Source organism: Salmo salar, chromosome 16 (genome assembly GCF_965601325.2).
Source record: "Salmo salar chromosome 16, fSalSal1, whole genome shotgun sequence".
NCBI lineage: Eukaryota > Metazoa > Chordata > Actinopteri > Salmoniformes > Salmonidae > Salmo > Salmo salar.
The window spans coordinates 10,116,775-10,129,795 of record NC_138306.1 but is presented as its reverse complement, the minus strand read 5'-3'; the positions used below and the strand labels follow the sequence as shown (position 1 = coordinate 10,129,795).

General features: G+C 41.6%; 1 protein-coding gene across 1 annotated transcript in view; it reads right to left on the bottom strand.

Annotated features, from left to right (window-relative positions):
• The window catches only part of capza2 (capping protein (actin filament) muscle Z-line alpha 2), a 47,580-nt gene that overhangs the window by 11,054 nt on the left and 23,505 nt on the right, over positions 1-13,021 (bottom strand). The window lies entirely within an intron of this gene.

Genomic DNA, 13,021 nt, shown 5'->3' with positions numbered 1-13,021 from the left:
AAAACTGACAACACACACACACACACACAGAGAGAGAGAGAGGCTGAGACCATTAGAAACAGAGAGAGAAAGAGAGAGACTTAGAATGAGGTTAAAGAAGACATGACAAGCTGACACAAAGTAAAGGGCTGTGAAATCAAAAGAGATGAAAGGAGAAGCGATGGCACATTGGTAGCGGGGAGTGTGTGTGTTTGGCTGCGATAAGGAGGCGCAGACAGCCCCCCAGCGCTCCTCAGTGACAAAGCTAATCATGATGGGGGGCAGGATTATACGCACGCACAGCCCTCGGAATCCATCCAATAAATAGATTATCTTTAAGCCCTCTCCCCAACACACACTTATCCTCTCAATTCCTCCCCTCTTTTCACAACCTCATCTCACTGTTAGCTGCTTAAAGGAGGCTCCCCTGTCCTTTGACAGTGTGTCGTGTGTCACATTTTTAACTGAGAGGCAGTGTGTTAAAATTCAGACACACCGGTAGGGATTGTCTAACGTTTGCTGCACACAGTACTTTGCACCTCTGAACACTGTCGGCAGTCAATCTCGTTTGTGTTCACACAGCAAAGACCTTGAAATCATCAGCCACTCAGCCAAAATGCTCCAAACCAGAAGGTGGCAGTAGTGTTGTTTGGCAATGCATGTTCGTGTTGCTTATGGTCTAGATTCCAATGTTAGTTTGGTAGTGTTGGGGTAGGTTGGTTCCTTGTCGATCATTTTCTTATTGGTGAAATCAGCAATCAGACAATATCTTTAAGTAAATCAATCAAAAACCTTTATTAATGCAATTGCAGACAGAAGTTGACAATGGGAACATAGCACACATGTTTCAGAGTAAGTTCTGCAAAATAGGAAAGGGTCCAAGTTGCTTTAATATGCTTGCAGTCAACCCCTAGTGATGTAACTGCCTATGTCAACACCTTCTACTCATGAGACCAAGCCCATGCATATACAGTTACACAAACTTGCAGGAGAGAATAGTTCCAGTGTTTTCTAAGGGCTCAGCAGTAATTTTCCACTCCCCAAATTGCTTTATAGTGGTATGTCTCACTAGTCTCTGATCTCGTTCACTCCCCTGCAGGGTTCTGTGTCTATGAATCTCTTTTAGCCTTGAGGCGCTTTCTTACAGACACCCTGTTATGACAATAATAATAATCACACATCTCTCAGACCGTTTCTTATAAGAAGCAGAGACTAGAAAAGAACTGTGGAACAATATTAAACCTTATAATGCATATATATTGCTAATCTGTAGTCCAGGACCCTATAAATGTAGTGGTAGAGGGGTCTTATAGCCCTTCCCCTTCTATTAACACAATATAAGCATAATCAATTATTATAATACATCAATCATTTGGTGCAGCCCCTATCATAGCCCCAAGGTGACCCCCCATCAGTAGCTAGCTGTGCTAAATGTTGCTATTTTGTAGAAAGCCCTTGTTGATACTAGCCAGATGACCAAAGATAGATAACGAAGAAACAATAAAGTGACAGTGTCAATCCACATCCAAATGTTTATCTAGCATATTCACTAGCTAGCCCAACATAGCTAGCTACAGGCACTAACACAGGCAGCTGTTTCATGGAAACTAGCTAATCCACTTTAATTATAATGTCAATACTAGCTACAGTGATTAGCTAGCTTAGAGGAAGTATTTAGTGTTGTGTGCATTGCATCTGTGCACTTAGCTAGCTACCATTGCATATGAAGTGTGACTGGCTAATCTGTGGCTGTACAGAGAAAATGCCCCCTTTCCTTCCTTTTTGTTGTCACTCCTGTTGGTTCCCCCATTTGGGGGTTCGTGCTTTCTGATTGGCTCAAAGTCAACTTGTTGGTCTCTGACGAGCACTGCGATTTTGCAAGTAGAAACGATAGGTTTGTCGCTACCGGGTCGGCACGTAGCAGGTACAGTAAAATGAACTACGCGAGAAATGTCAGCGGAACTGCTTTTATGCATAAACATAACCATCATATCGAAGTAAACGTTGAGTCACGCGATGACATGTAGTGTGGTCCTCCCACTATGACTGAGAAAGCGTGCAGTTTATTCAACTACAGATGAAATAAGTTATGAACTTCACAGGGTGTTAAAAGTACAAGGTGATGAGCTTGATGCTCCTTTACAATAAATATCCAGGGTCTTATTCTGGTGACATGATAAACTATGCTTGGCTGACGTTGGAAAAATTATAATCTGACCCTTTTGTCCATATATTCTCATCATCTAGGATATACGCAGATAGTGAGTGCCGTTGGCTAGAGAGCATGTGCCAATACCAGCGTGGGTAGACTCGCTATACAATGCAAAATTGTGAGAAAACCATCACTAGAGCTGAAAATGTGATGGAAACCCATTTAACTTTTATTCAGTACAGTGGATTTAACCGCAAAATGTATTTTTATGTGCACTGTCATCACGCACAGCCTTTAAATCTGCAGCAATTCAATTTGATGGAACAATCTCTGGTGGGAATATTGTTTTTATGCAGATTTTAGAATACCAAGCTAGTGTGCTAATTAGTCCCTGGGTTTTTGTCCGTCCACCGGCATGTGTGTGTTCATATGCACTGGGCTGAGGCCTCAGTGAGGAAGAGCTGCCCTACTGACTGTATGACCCAGTCTGGCTTGGTGATGACTAGGGCTGTGGCGGTCATGAAATTTTGTCAGCCGGTGATTGTCAAACAAATAACTGCCGGTCTCACGATAGTTGACCGTTAACTAACAAAAAAACGATTTAGCATCTCCTTGCTTCCACGCAATAAATCCGTGTAATATAGCATACACAATCACAATATAGCCATTATTTTAGACAAGTCTAACGAAACATGAAGAAAATGTAGTCTATTTCAAAAGAACAGAAAAGCATACTCCGAGTTGTCCTTATATTAGGCCCTGATTTGGCTATGCCATATGTCTGTGGGCTACATTAATTAAAATTAGCAGACAAGATTAGCTTAGAAAGGATATTTTCTCCAAACAATGAGGGAGTGTGCACACGCGGCTATTCTGTGTAGAGCAGTTAAAGAAACAGGTACTCCAATATGCTTTAATTGAGTTATGTAACTATAGTTGTGATACTAATGGTGGACTATATCTTTTGATTTTTCATACATTCTAAGGCTGCATGACGCGACTAATGATGATTTGAAAAAGTCACATGAGCTCTGCTTTGTTTTTTTGCGCAGGCTGTAGACAATGTCTGTCATTCACAATTTGACAAGCACTTGAGAATCTTGTTTCTCATGGTCTGAGAGTCTAGGTGACTTTTGGCAAATTCCAAGCGGGCTGCCATGTGCCTTTTACTGAGGAGTGGCTTCCGTCTGGCCACTCCACCATAAAAAGGCCTGATTGGTGGAGTGCTGCAGAGATGGGAGAACCTTTCAGAAGGACAACCATCTCCACAGAGGAACTCTGGAGCTCTGTCAGTGACCATCGGGTTCTTGGTCACCTCCCTGACCAAGGCCCTTCTCCCCACATTGTGGTGGTGGTGTCCAAACTTCTTCCATTTATGAATGATGGAGGCCACTGTGTTCTTGGGGACCTTTAATGCTGCAGACATTTTTTGGTACCCTTCCCCAGATCTGTTCCTCTACGGACAATTCTTTCGATCGCATGGCTTGGTTTTTGCTCTGACATGCACTTTCAGCTAAGGAACCTTATACAAACAGGTGTGTGCCTTTGCAAATGATGTCCAATCTATTGAATTTGCCACAGCTGGATTCCAATCAAGTTGTAGAAACATCTCAAGGATGATCAATGGAAATAGGATGCACTAAGCACAATTTCGAGTCTCATAGCAAAGGGTCTGAATACTTACAGTATCAGCCATAAGTTTGGACACATCTACTCAGTCAAGGGTTTCTCTACAATGTAGAATAACAGTGAAGACATCCAAACAATGAAAAAACACATATGGAATCATGTGTCACGAAGAAAAAAAAAAAAAAAAAAAAAAAAAAAAAGTGTTAAATCTAAATATATTTTATATTTGAGATTCTTCAAAGTAGCCACCCTTTGTCTCGATGACAGCTTTGCATACTCTTGGCATTCTCTCAACCAGCTTCATGAGGAATGCTTTTCCAACAGTCTTGAAGGCGTTCCCACATATGCTGAGCACTTGTTGGCTGCTTTTCCTTCACACTGCGGTCCAACTCATCCCAAACCATCTCAATTGGGTTGAGGTCGGGTGATTGTGGAGGCCAGGTCATCTGATGCAGAACTCCATCACTCTCCTTCTTGGTCAAATAGCCCTTACACAGCCTGGAGGTGTGTTTTGGGGGTAATCTTCCAGTTGAAAAACAAATGATAGTGGGACTAAGCGCAAACCAGATGGGATGGCGTATCACTGCCTAATGCTGTGGTAGCCATGCTGGTTAAGTGTGCCTTGAATTCTAAATAAATCAGACGGTGCTTTGCTGGTGACACTGCCACACCATAATACCTCCTCCTCCATGCTTCAAGGTGGGAACCACACATGCAGAGATCATCCGTTCACCTACTCTGCGGCTCACAAAGACTGGTCTAATGTCCATTGCTTGTGTTTCTTGGCCTAAGCAAGTCTCTTCTTATTGGTGTCCTTTAGTAGTGGTTTCTTTGCAGCAATTCAACCATGAAGGCCTGATTCACACAGTCTCCTCTGAACAGTTGATATTGAGATGTGTGTCACTTGAACTCTATGAAGCATTTATTTAGGCTGCTGTTTGAGGCTGGTAACTCTAAATGAACTTATCCTCTGCAGCAGAGGTAACTCTGGGTCTTCCTTTCCTGTGATGGTCCTCATGAGAGCCAGTTTAAATCATAGCGCTTGATGGTTTTTGCGACTGCACTTGAAGAAACTTCCGGAAAATTTCAAAATCTTAGGATTGACTGACATTCATGTCTTAAAGTAATGATGGACTGTCATTTATCTTTGCTTATTTCAGCTGTTCTTGCCATAATATGGACTTGGTCTTTTACCAAATAGGGCTATCTACTGTTTGCCACCCCTACCTTGTCACAACAACTGATTAGCTAAAATGCATTAAGGAAATAAATTCCACAAATGAACTTTTAACAAGGAGCACTTATTAATTGAAATGCATTCCAGGTGACTACCTCATGAAGCTGGTTGAGAGAATGCCAAGAGTGTGCAAAGCTGTCAAGGCAAAGGGTGACTACTTTGAAGAAACTCAAATATATTTTGATTTGTTTAACACTTTTTTGGTTACTACATGATTCCATATGTCATTTCATAGTTTTGATGTCTTCACTATTATTCTACAATGTAGAACATAGTAAAAATAAAGAAAAACCCTTGAATGAGTAGGTGTCCAAACTTTTGACTGGTACTGTATGTAAATAAGGTATTACATTTCTAAAAACCTGTTTTCGCTTTGTCATTATGGGCTATTGGTTGTAGACTTGAGGGGGGAAAAAAATATTTAATCCATTTTAGAATAAGGCTGTAACGTAACAAAACGTGAAAAAAGTCAAGGCGTCTGAATACTTTCCGAATGCACTGTAAATATTCCAATTATAGTCTGGTAGAGTTGTGGGATGCAATAGATCCCAAATTAATGTAACCACTAGCATAAAAAAAAACCTGTTTTAAGCAATGAGCCTGATGCAACAGTTGAACATTTAGCTTAAAATGTTAATACAGTGGCAAGAAAAAGTATGTGAACCCTTTGGAATTACCTGGATTTCTGCATCAATTTAGATCTGATCTTCATCTAAGTCACAACAATAGACAAACAGTGTGCTTAAACTAATAACGCATTGTATTTTTCTTGTCTATATTGAATACATTTAAACATTCACAGTGTAGGTTAGAAAAAGTATGTGAACCCCTAGGCTAACGACTTCTCCAAAAGCTAATTGGAATCAGAAGTCAGCTAACCTCGAGTACAATCACTGAGACAAGATCGGAGATATTGGTTAGAGCTGCCCTGCCCTACAAAAAACACTCACAAAATTTGAATTTGCTATTTCACAAGAAGTACTGCCTGATGTGAACCATGCCTCGAACAAAAGAGATCTCAGAAGACCCAAGATTAAGAATTGTTGACTTGCATAAAGCTGGAAAGGGTTACAAAAGTATCTCTAAAAGCCTTGATGTCCATCAGTCCAAGACAGTAAGACAAATTGTCTACAAATGCACTGTTCAGCACTGTTGCTACTCTACCTCAAGAGCACAGCGCAGAATGCTCACTGAGGTTAAGAAGAATCCTAGAGTGTCAGGTAAAGACTTATAGAAACCTCTGGAACATGCTAACATCTCTATTGACGAGTCTACGATATGTAAAACACTAAATAAGAATGGGGTTCATGGGAGGACACCATGGAAGAAGCAACTGCTGTCCAAAAAAACCCATTGCTGCACGTTTGAAGATCGCAAAAGAGCATCTGGATGTTCCACTGCACTATTGGCAAAATATTCTGTGGACAGAAAACTAAAAGTTGAGTTGTTTGGAAGGAACACACAACACTAAGTGTGGAGAAAAAAAAAGGCACAGCACACCAACATCAAAACCTTCTCCCAACTGTAAAGTATGCTGAAGGGAGCATCATGGTTTGGGTCTGCTTTGCTGCCTCAGGGCCTGAACAGCTTGCTATCATCAATGGAAAAATGAATTCCCAAGTTTATCAAGACATTTTGCAGGAGAATGTAAGGCTGTCTGCCAATTGAAGCGCAACAGAAGTTGGGTGATGCAACAGGGCAACGGCCCAAAACACCAAAGTAAATCAACAGAATGGTTTCAACAGAAGAAAATACGCCTTCTGGAGTGGCCCAGTCAGTCCTGACCTCAACCCGATTGAGATGCTGTGGCATGGCCTCAAGAGAGCAGTTCACAGCAGACATCCCAAGAATATTGTTGAATTGAAACAGTTTTGTAAAGAGGAATGGTCTAAAATTCCTCCTGACCGTTGTGCAGGTCTGATTCGCAACTACAGAAAACTTTGGGCTGAGGTTATTGCTGCCAAAGGAGGGTCAACCAGTTATTAAATCCAAGGGTTCACATTCTTTTCCCACCCTGCACTGTGAATGTTAACACTGTGTGTTCAATAAAGACATGAAAACGTTTAATTCTTTGTGTGTTATTAGTTTAAGCAGACTGTGTTTGTCTATTGTTGTGACTTAGATGAAGATCAGACCAATTTATGTAGAAGTCCAGGTAATTCCATAGGGTTCACATTATTTACAGTAGCAATAAAAAGTTAGGCTATTTCTTCACATTATAAGAGCAGCAAAGCGCACATAGCAGTAAACTATAAGTGCAAATGTTCCATTAGCAGCAAAACACCATTCTCAAAAGTGACCACAAATGTGATTATCCACGTAAAGCTTTTATTTTTTTTTAAAAAAGGTGTATTTTTATGGTGAAAATGATCTTCCTCAAACTTGAAACTCACGCACTGCTTATGTATGCCAGTTAGGCTCTACACCAATTGTAAAGCTGATTAATGTGCTTAATTTTAAGAAGTTATTTGGCCACTTTAGTTGTGATACAAACCTTCAGGTGTGCCACTATGACTTGGAAAAAGTCAACAACAAAAGCATGCGCTGTTTCTTGCCTTAAGCAGGGCATCCTTCACAAGTCATAGCATATCCTTCATTAGTGATAGGCTAATATTGTCACCTCTCACACCTCTTGATTTAATCTGGTCTTAACATATACTAAATAATGTGGGTGAAATTTGTTTTGATTTAAAAATGGACCATTATCATGCACCTGTCTCGAAACAGGGGCAGCGGAGGGAAAAAAAACTATCTGTGCACTTAAATAGCGAATTGAGTACGCTTTTCCCATGGTTCATTTTTCATGTCAGCCAGGTAGGCTATACTCCTGTTGTAAAGAGAAGCAATGTGCTTAATATTAGGTGAGAAATAAATATAGTAGGCCTAGCCTATAGAAAGCTGATGGGATATTCTTTTAAATAGAGGCAATCACTCTGTTTTCTCACGTAGATGCATAGCCTACATAAATGTTGTGCAACATGAGCACTCATGAAGTGTTCGATTAGATTTGAGATACATTTGCATTGATGTCAGAGTGATTAGAGGGACATTAGAGTGCTGAGTACCAGGCAGTTAGCAGGTTTGGTAGGCTACTAATGACCATCAGTAGCATCAGAGCTTGGAGAAGCCTAAATACCATGACTAAACAGTCACTTGTAATTTGACTGCCGTCATGACGGTAATACGGTCACCGTAACAGCCCTAGTGATGACTGGTCTGCCACTCATGCTTTATGTTAGCAGTATAGGCCTAGTGCACATTCTGAGGGGGATATGGACCAGCTAAAACTTTGACGCACACAGACAGAGAGACAGAGAGAGAGAGAGAGCACGTCTTTCAACATGTTTTTTTTTTTTTACAAAAGGATAGATTTGGAGTAAGATAAACTTGGATTTTTCGACAGGTACATATGCAGGATGCTACCCTCCACACCATGGCCTTAAGCTCCAGATCAAAACGCCAAACCAACAACCTAATTTTGACCAAAATTAACCAGAGATTACTCTCTCCCGAGCTTTCGCTAACCTCCAGCACACACGCACTGTTGGGGCGAGTGACTCTGAACTTACAATGGCTAGCCCCAAGTCGTTATAGATTTTATTTTTTTCTTGTGCATCTGGCTATTTTGCCTCATGACTCCTGTATACTTTGTTGACTATTAACTTTCTTTACCCAACCGTGGGACAGACTATGTTTGTTCCCACGCTCGGGACTCTGACTCTCTATTGGTTACACAGACTTTTGGCCTCCCATCCTATTCTAACCACCTCTCACCGGCTTTGTATTCATGTTACCTGATGACATTGCTGTACAATATGATCTTGTTGCAATCTGATGCACATTCAGATGTCATAAATCAGCACTGCAGAGCTTTCCCTGTCCTATGCTGTGCCTTAATTGTATTACTGTTGATGATATCTGGAAATGTGCATGTACACTGTGGCCCATCTACTGTTGCTAGCACCAATTCTGACTTGTGCTCTGATATCTGCTTCACAGATTTCTGCTCTCGTAAAGCCTGGGTTTTCTGCATGTTAACACTAGAAGCTTATTACCTAAAATTGATCAATTGAAAGTGTGGGTTCACAGCTCCAATCCAGATGTGTTGGTCATTACTGACACCTGGTTAAGGAAGAGTGTTTTGAATACTGATGTTAAGCTTTTTGGTTATAACCTTTTTCATCAAGACAGATCTTCCAAAAGGTGGGGGAGTGGCAATCTTTACCAAGGATCACCTTCAGTGCTCGGATGTCTCCACAAAGTCTGTCCCCAAACAATTTGATTTGCTGGTTTTAAGCATTAAACTTTCAAATATCTCTTTGTTGACTTGCTGGGTGCAATCCTCCTCCATCAGCACCGGCCTGTACCCTACCTGCCCTAAGCTCTCTCCTGGCCCCTTACACTAAGTCTGAATTTGTCCTGCTAGGTGACCTAAACTGGGACATGCTTAAACCACCTGACCAGGTCCTAAAGCAATGGGACTCCCTAAATCTCTCTCAGATTAAAATCACCAATCCCACAAGTTATGACTCCAAACACCCAGAAAGGCTACTCTCCTCAATGTTATCCTCACAAATAATCCTGATAGGTATCAGTCTGGTGTTTTCTGTAATGACCTTAGTGATCACTGTTTTACAGCCTGTGTTCGTAATGGCTGCTCAGTGAAACGACCTGTCCTGATTTGTCATAGACGCTTGCTAATCAACTTCCTTCATGAACTGGCCTCTGTAAAATGGTAAAGAATCAGCTTGATTCCTCTGTCGAAGACGCTTGGACCTTCTTTTTTGATATTTTCAGTGGCATTGTTAACAAACACGTCCCCATAAATAAAATGAGAATTAAAAACAGGTTCAGCCCCTGGTTCGACCATGATCTTGCAGAGTTACTCCACTTCAAGAATTGCATTTGGCGAAAGGCTCGGCACACGCAGGCTGACTGGCTATCGTTCAGGCAAATGAGAAATAAGTGCACTCAGGCTATCCGGAAGGCCAAAGTTAGTTACTTTAAGGAGCAGTTCTCTCTCTGTGGGTCTAACCCCAGGAAGTTCTGGAAAACAGTTAAAGACCTGGATAATAACCCTCCTCCTCATAGCTGCCCATGTCCCTTAATGTTGATGAGGTGGTTGTTACTGACAAGAAGCACATGGCTGAGCTCTAATCACCACTTCATTAAGTCAGGATTCCTATTTGACTCAGCCATGCCTCCTTGCCCGTCCAACATTTCCTCATCTCCCACCCCTTCTAATGCGACTATCCCTGATGCTTCTCCTTCTTTTTCCCCTGCCCCGCTACAAAGTGTCTCCCTTCAGGCAGTCATGGAGTCCGAGGTGCTAAAGGAGCTCCTTAGACTTCACCCCCCAAAAAACATCTGGGTCAAATGGTTTAGACCCTTTCTTCTTTAAGGTTGCTGACCCTATCATCGCAAAGCCAATCTCCAACCTTTTTAACCTGTCTCTCCTTTCTAGGGAGGTTCCCATTGCTTGGAAGGCAGCCACAGTTCATCCTTTATTTAAAAGGGGGAGATCAAGCTGATCCTAACTGTTACAGGCCTATTTTCATTTTGCCCTGCTTATCAAAAGTGTTGTAAAAACTTGTCAATAATTAACTGACTGGCTTCTTGATGTCTACAGTATTCTCTCGGGTATGCAATCTGGTTTCCGCTCAGGTTATGATGTGTCACTGCAACCTTAAAAGGTCCTCAATGTCACCATTGCCCTTGATTCTAAGCAATATTGTGCTGCTATTTATATTGACCTGGCCAAAGCTTTTGATATGGTAGAACATTCCATTTTTGTGGGCCGGCTAAGGAGTATTGGTGTCCGAGGGGTCTTTGTCCTGGTTTACTAACTACCTCTCTCAAAGAGTGCAGTGTATAAAGTCAGAAAATCTGCTGTCTCAGCCACTGCCTGTCACCAAGGGAGTACCTCAAGGCTCAATCCTAGGCCCCACGCTCTTCTCAATTTACATCAACAACATAGCTTAGGCAGTAGGAAGCTCTCGCATCCATTTATATGCAGATGATACAGTCTTATACTTAGCTGGTCCCTTCCCGGATTTTGTGTTAAATGCTCTACAACAAAGCTTTCTTAGTATCCAACAAGCTTTCTCCACCCTTAACCTGTTAGGGCTAGGGGGCAGCATTGACACGGCTGGATAAAAAACATACCCGATTTAATCTGGTTACCACTCCTACTCAGTAACTAGAATATGCATATACTTATTACATATGGATAGAAAACACCCTAAATTTTCTAAAACTGTTTGAATGGTGTCTGTGAGTATAACAGAACTCAAATGGCAGGTCAAAACCTGAGAGATTCCTTTACAGGAAGTGGCCTGTCTGACCATTTCTGGAACTTCTTTGCCATCTCTATCATTTACTAAGGATCTCTGCTCTAACGTGACACTTCCCACGTCGTCCATAGGCTCTCATAGCCCGGGAAAAAAGAGAATGTCGTCATTCCAGCCCCAGGCTGAAACACATTATCGCCTTTCTCAAGTGGCCCATCAAGAGACACTAGCTTATGCGCGTGACCCCGACCGCCCCCGCCTTTGGGATTTTTTCCTCTGTTTGCCGAAAAGGAGATTCCCTGTCGGAATTTTACCGCTTTTCTACGAGAAAAATGACGTAAAAATTGATTTTAAACAGCGGTTGACATGCTTCGACGTACGGCAATTGAATACTTTGAATTTTATTGTCAGGAATTGCGCCAAGCGCGCGACACTTCTTTACTATTTCGGATAGTGTCTGGAACGCACGAACAAAACGCCGCTATTCGGATATAACGATGGATTATTTTGGACCAAACCAACATTTGTTATTGAAGTAGACGTCCTGGGTGTGCATTCTGACGAAGACAACAAAAGGTAATGACATTTTTATAATAGTAAATATGATTATGGTGAGTGCTAAACTTGCCGGGTGTCTAAATAGCGAGCCCGTGATGCCTGGGCTATATACTTAGAATATTGCAAAATGTGCTTTCACCAAAAAGCTATTTTAAAATCGGACATATCGAGTGCATAGAGGAGGTCTGTATCTATAATTCTTAAAATAATTGTTATGCTTTTTGTGAACGTTTATCGTGAGTAATTTAGTAAAATGTTAGCGAATTCCCCGTAAGTTTGCGGGGGGTATGCTAGTTCTGAACGTCACATGCTAATGTAAAAAGCTGGTTTTTGATATAAATATGAACTTGATTGAACAAAACATGCATGTATTGTATAACATAATGTCCTAGGGTTGTCATCTGATGAAGATCATCAAAGGTGAGTGCTGCATTTAGCTGTCTTCTGGGTTTTGGTGACATTATATGCTGGCTTGAAAAATGGGTGTCTGATTATTTCTGGCTTGGTACTCTGCTGACATAATCTAATGTTTTGCTTTCGTTGTAAAGCCTTTTTGAAATCGGACAGTGTGGTTAGATTAACGAGAGTCTTATCTTTAAATGGCTGTAAAATAGTCATATGTTTGAGAAATTGAAGTAATAGGATTTTGAAGATTTTGAAAATCGCGCCACAGGCTGGCAGTGGATGTTACGTAGGTGGGACGAATTCGTCCCGCCGGTCCCATAGAGGTTAACCTTGTTCTGAACACCTCCAAAACAAAGGTCATGTGGTTTACATTTACATTTTAGTCATTTAGCAGACGCTCTTATCCAGAGCAACGTACAGTAGTGAATGCATACATTTCATACATTTTTTTCCCCCCGTACTGGTCCCCCGTGGAAATCGAACCCACAACCCTGGCGTTGCAAACACCATGCTCTACCAACTGAGCCACATGGGACCACAGTTTGGTAAGTAGCTAGATGGTCTTTACCATTTGGCCATCAGATTTGCCACCAATGCTTCTTATAGGACATCACTGTACTCTATACTCCTCTGTAAACTGGTCATCTCTGTATACCCGTCGCAAGACCCACTGGTTGACGCTTATTTATAAAACCCTCTTAGGCCTCACTCCCCCCTATCTGAGATATCTACTGTAGCCCTTATTCTCCACATACAACACCCGTTCTGCCA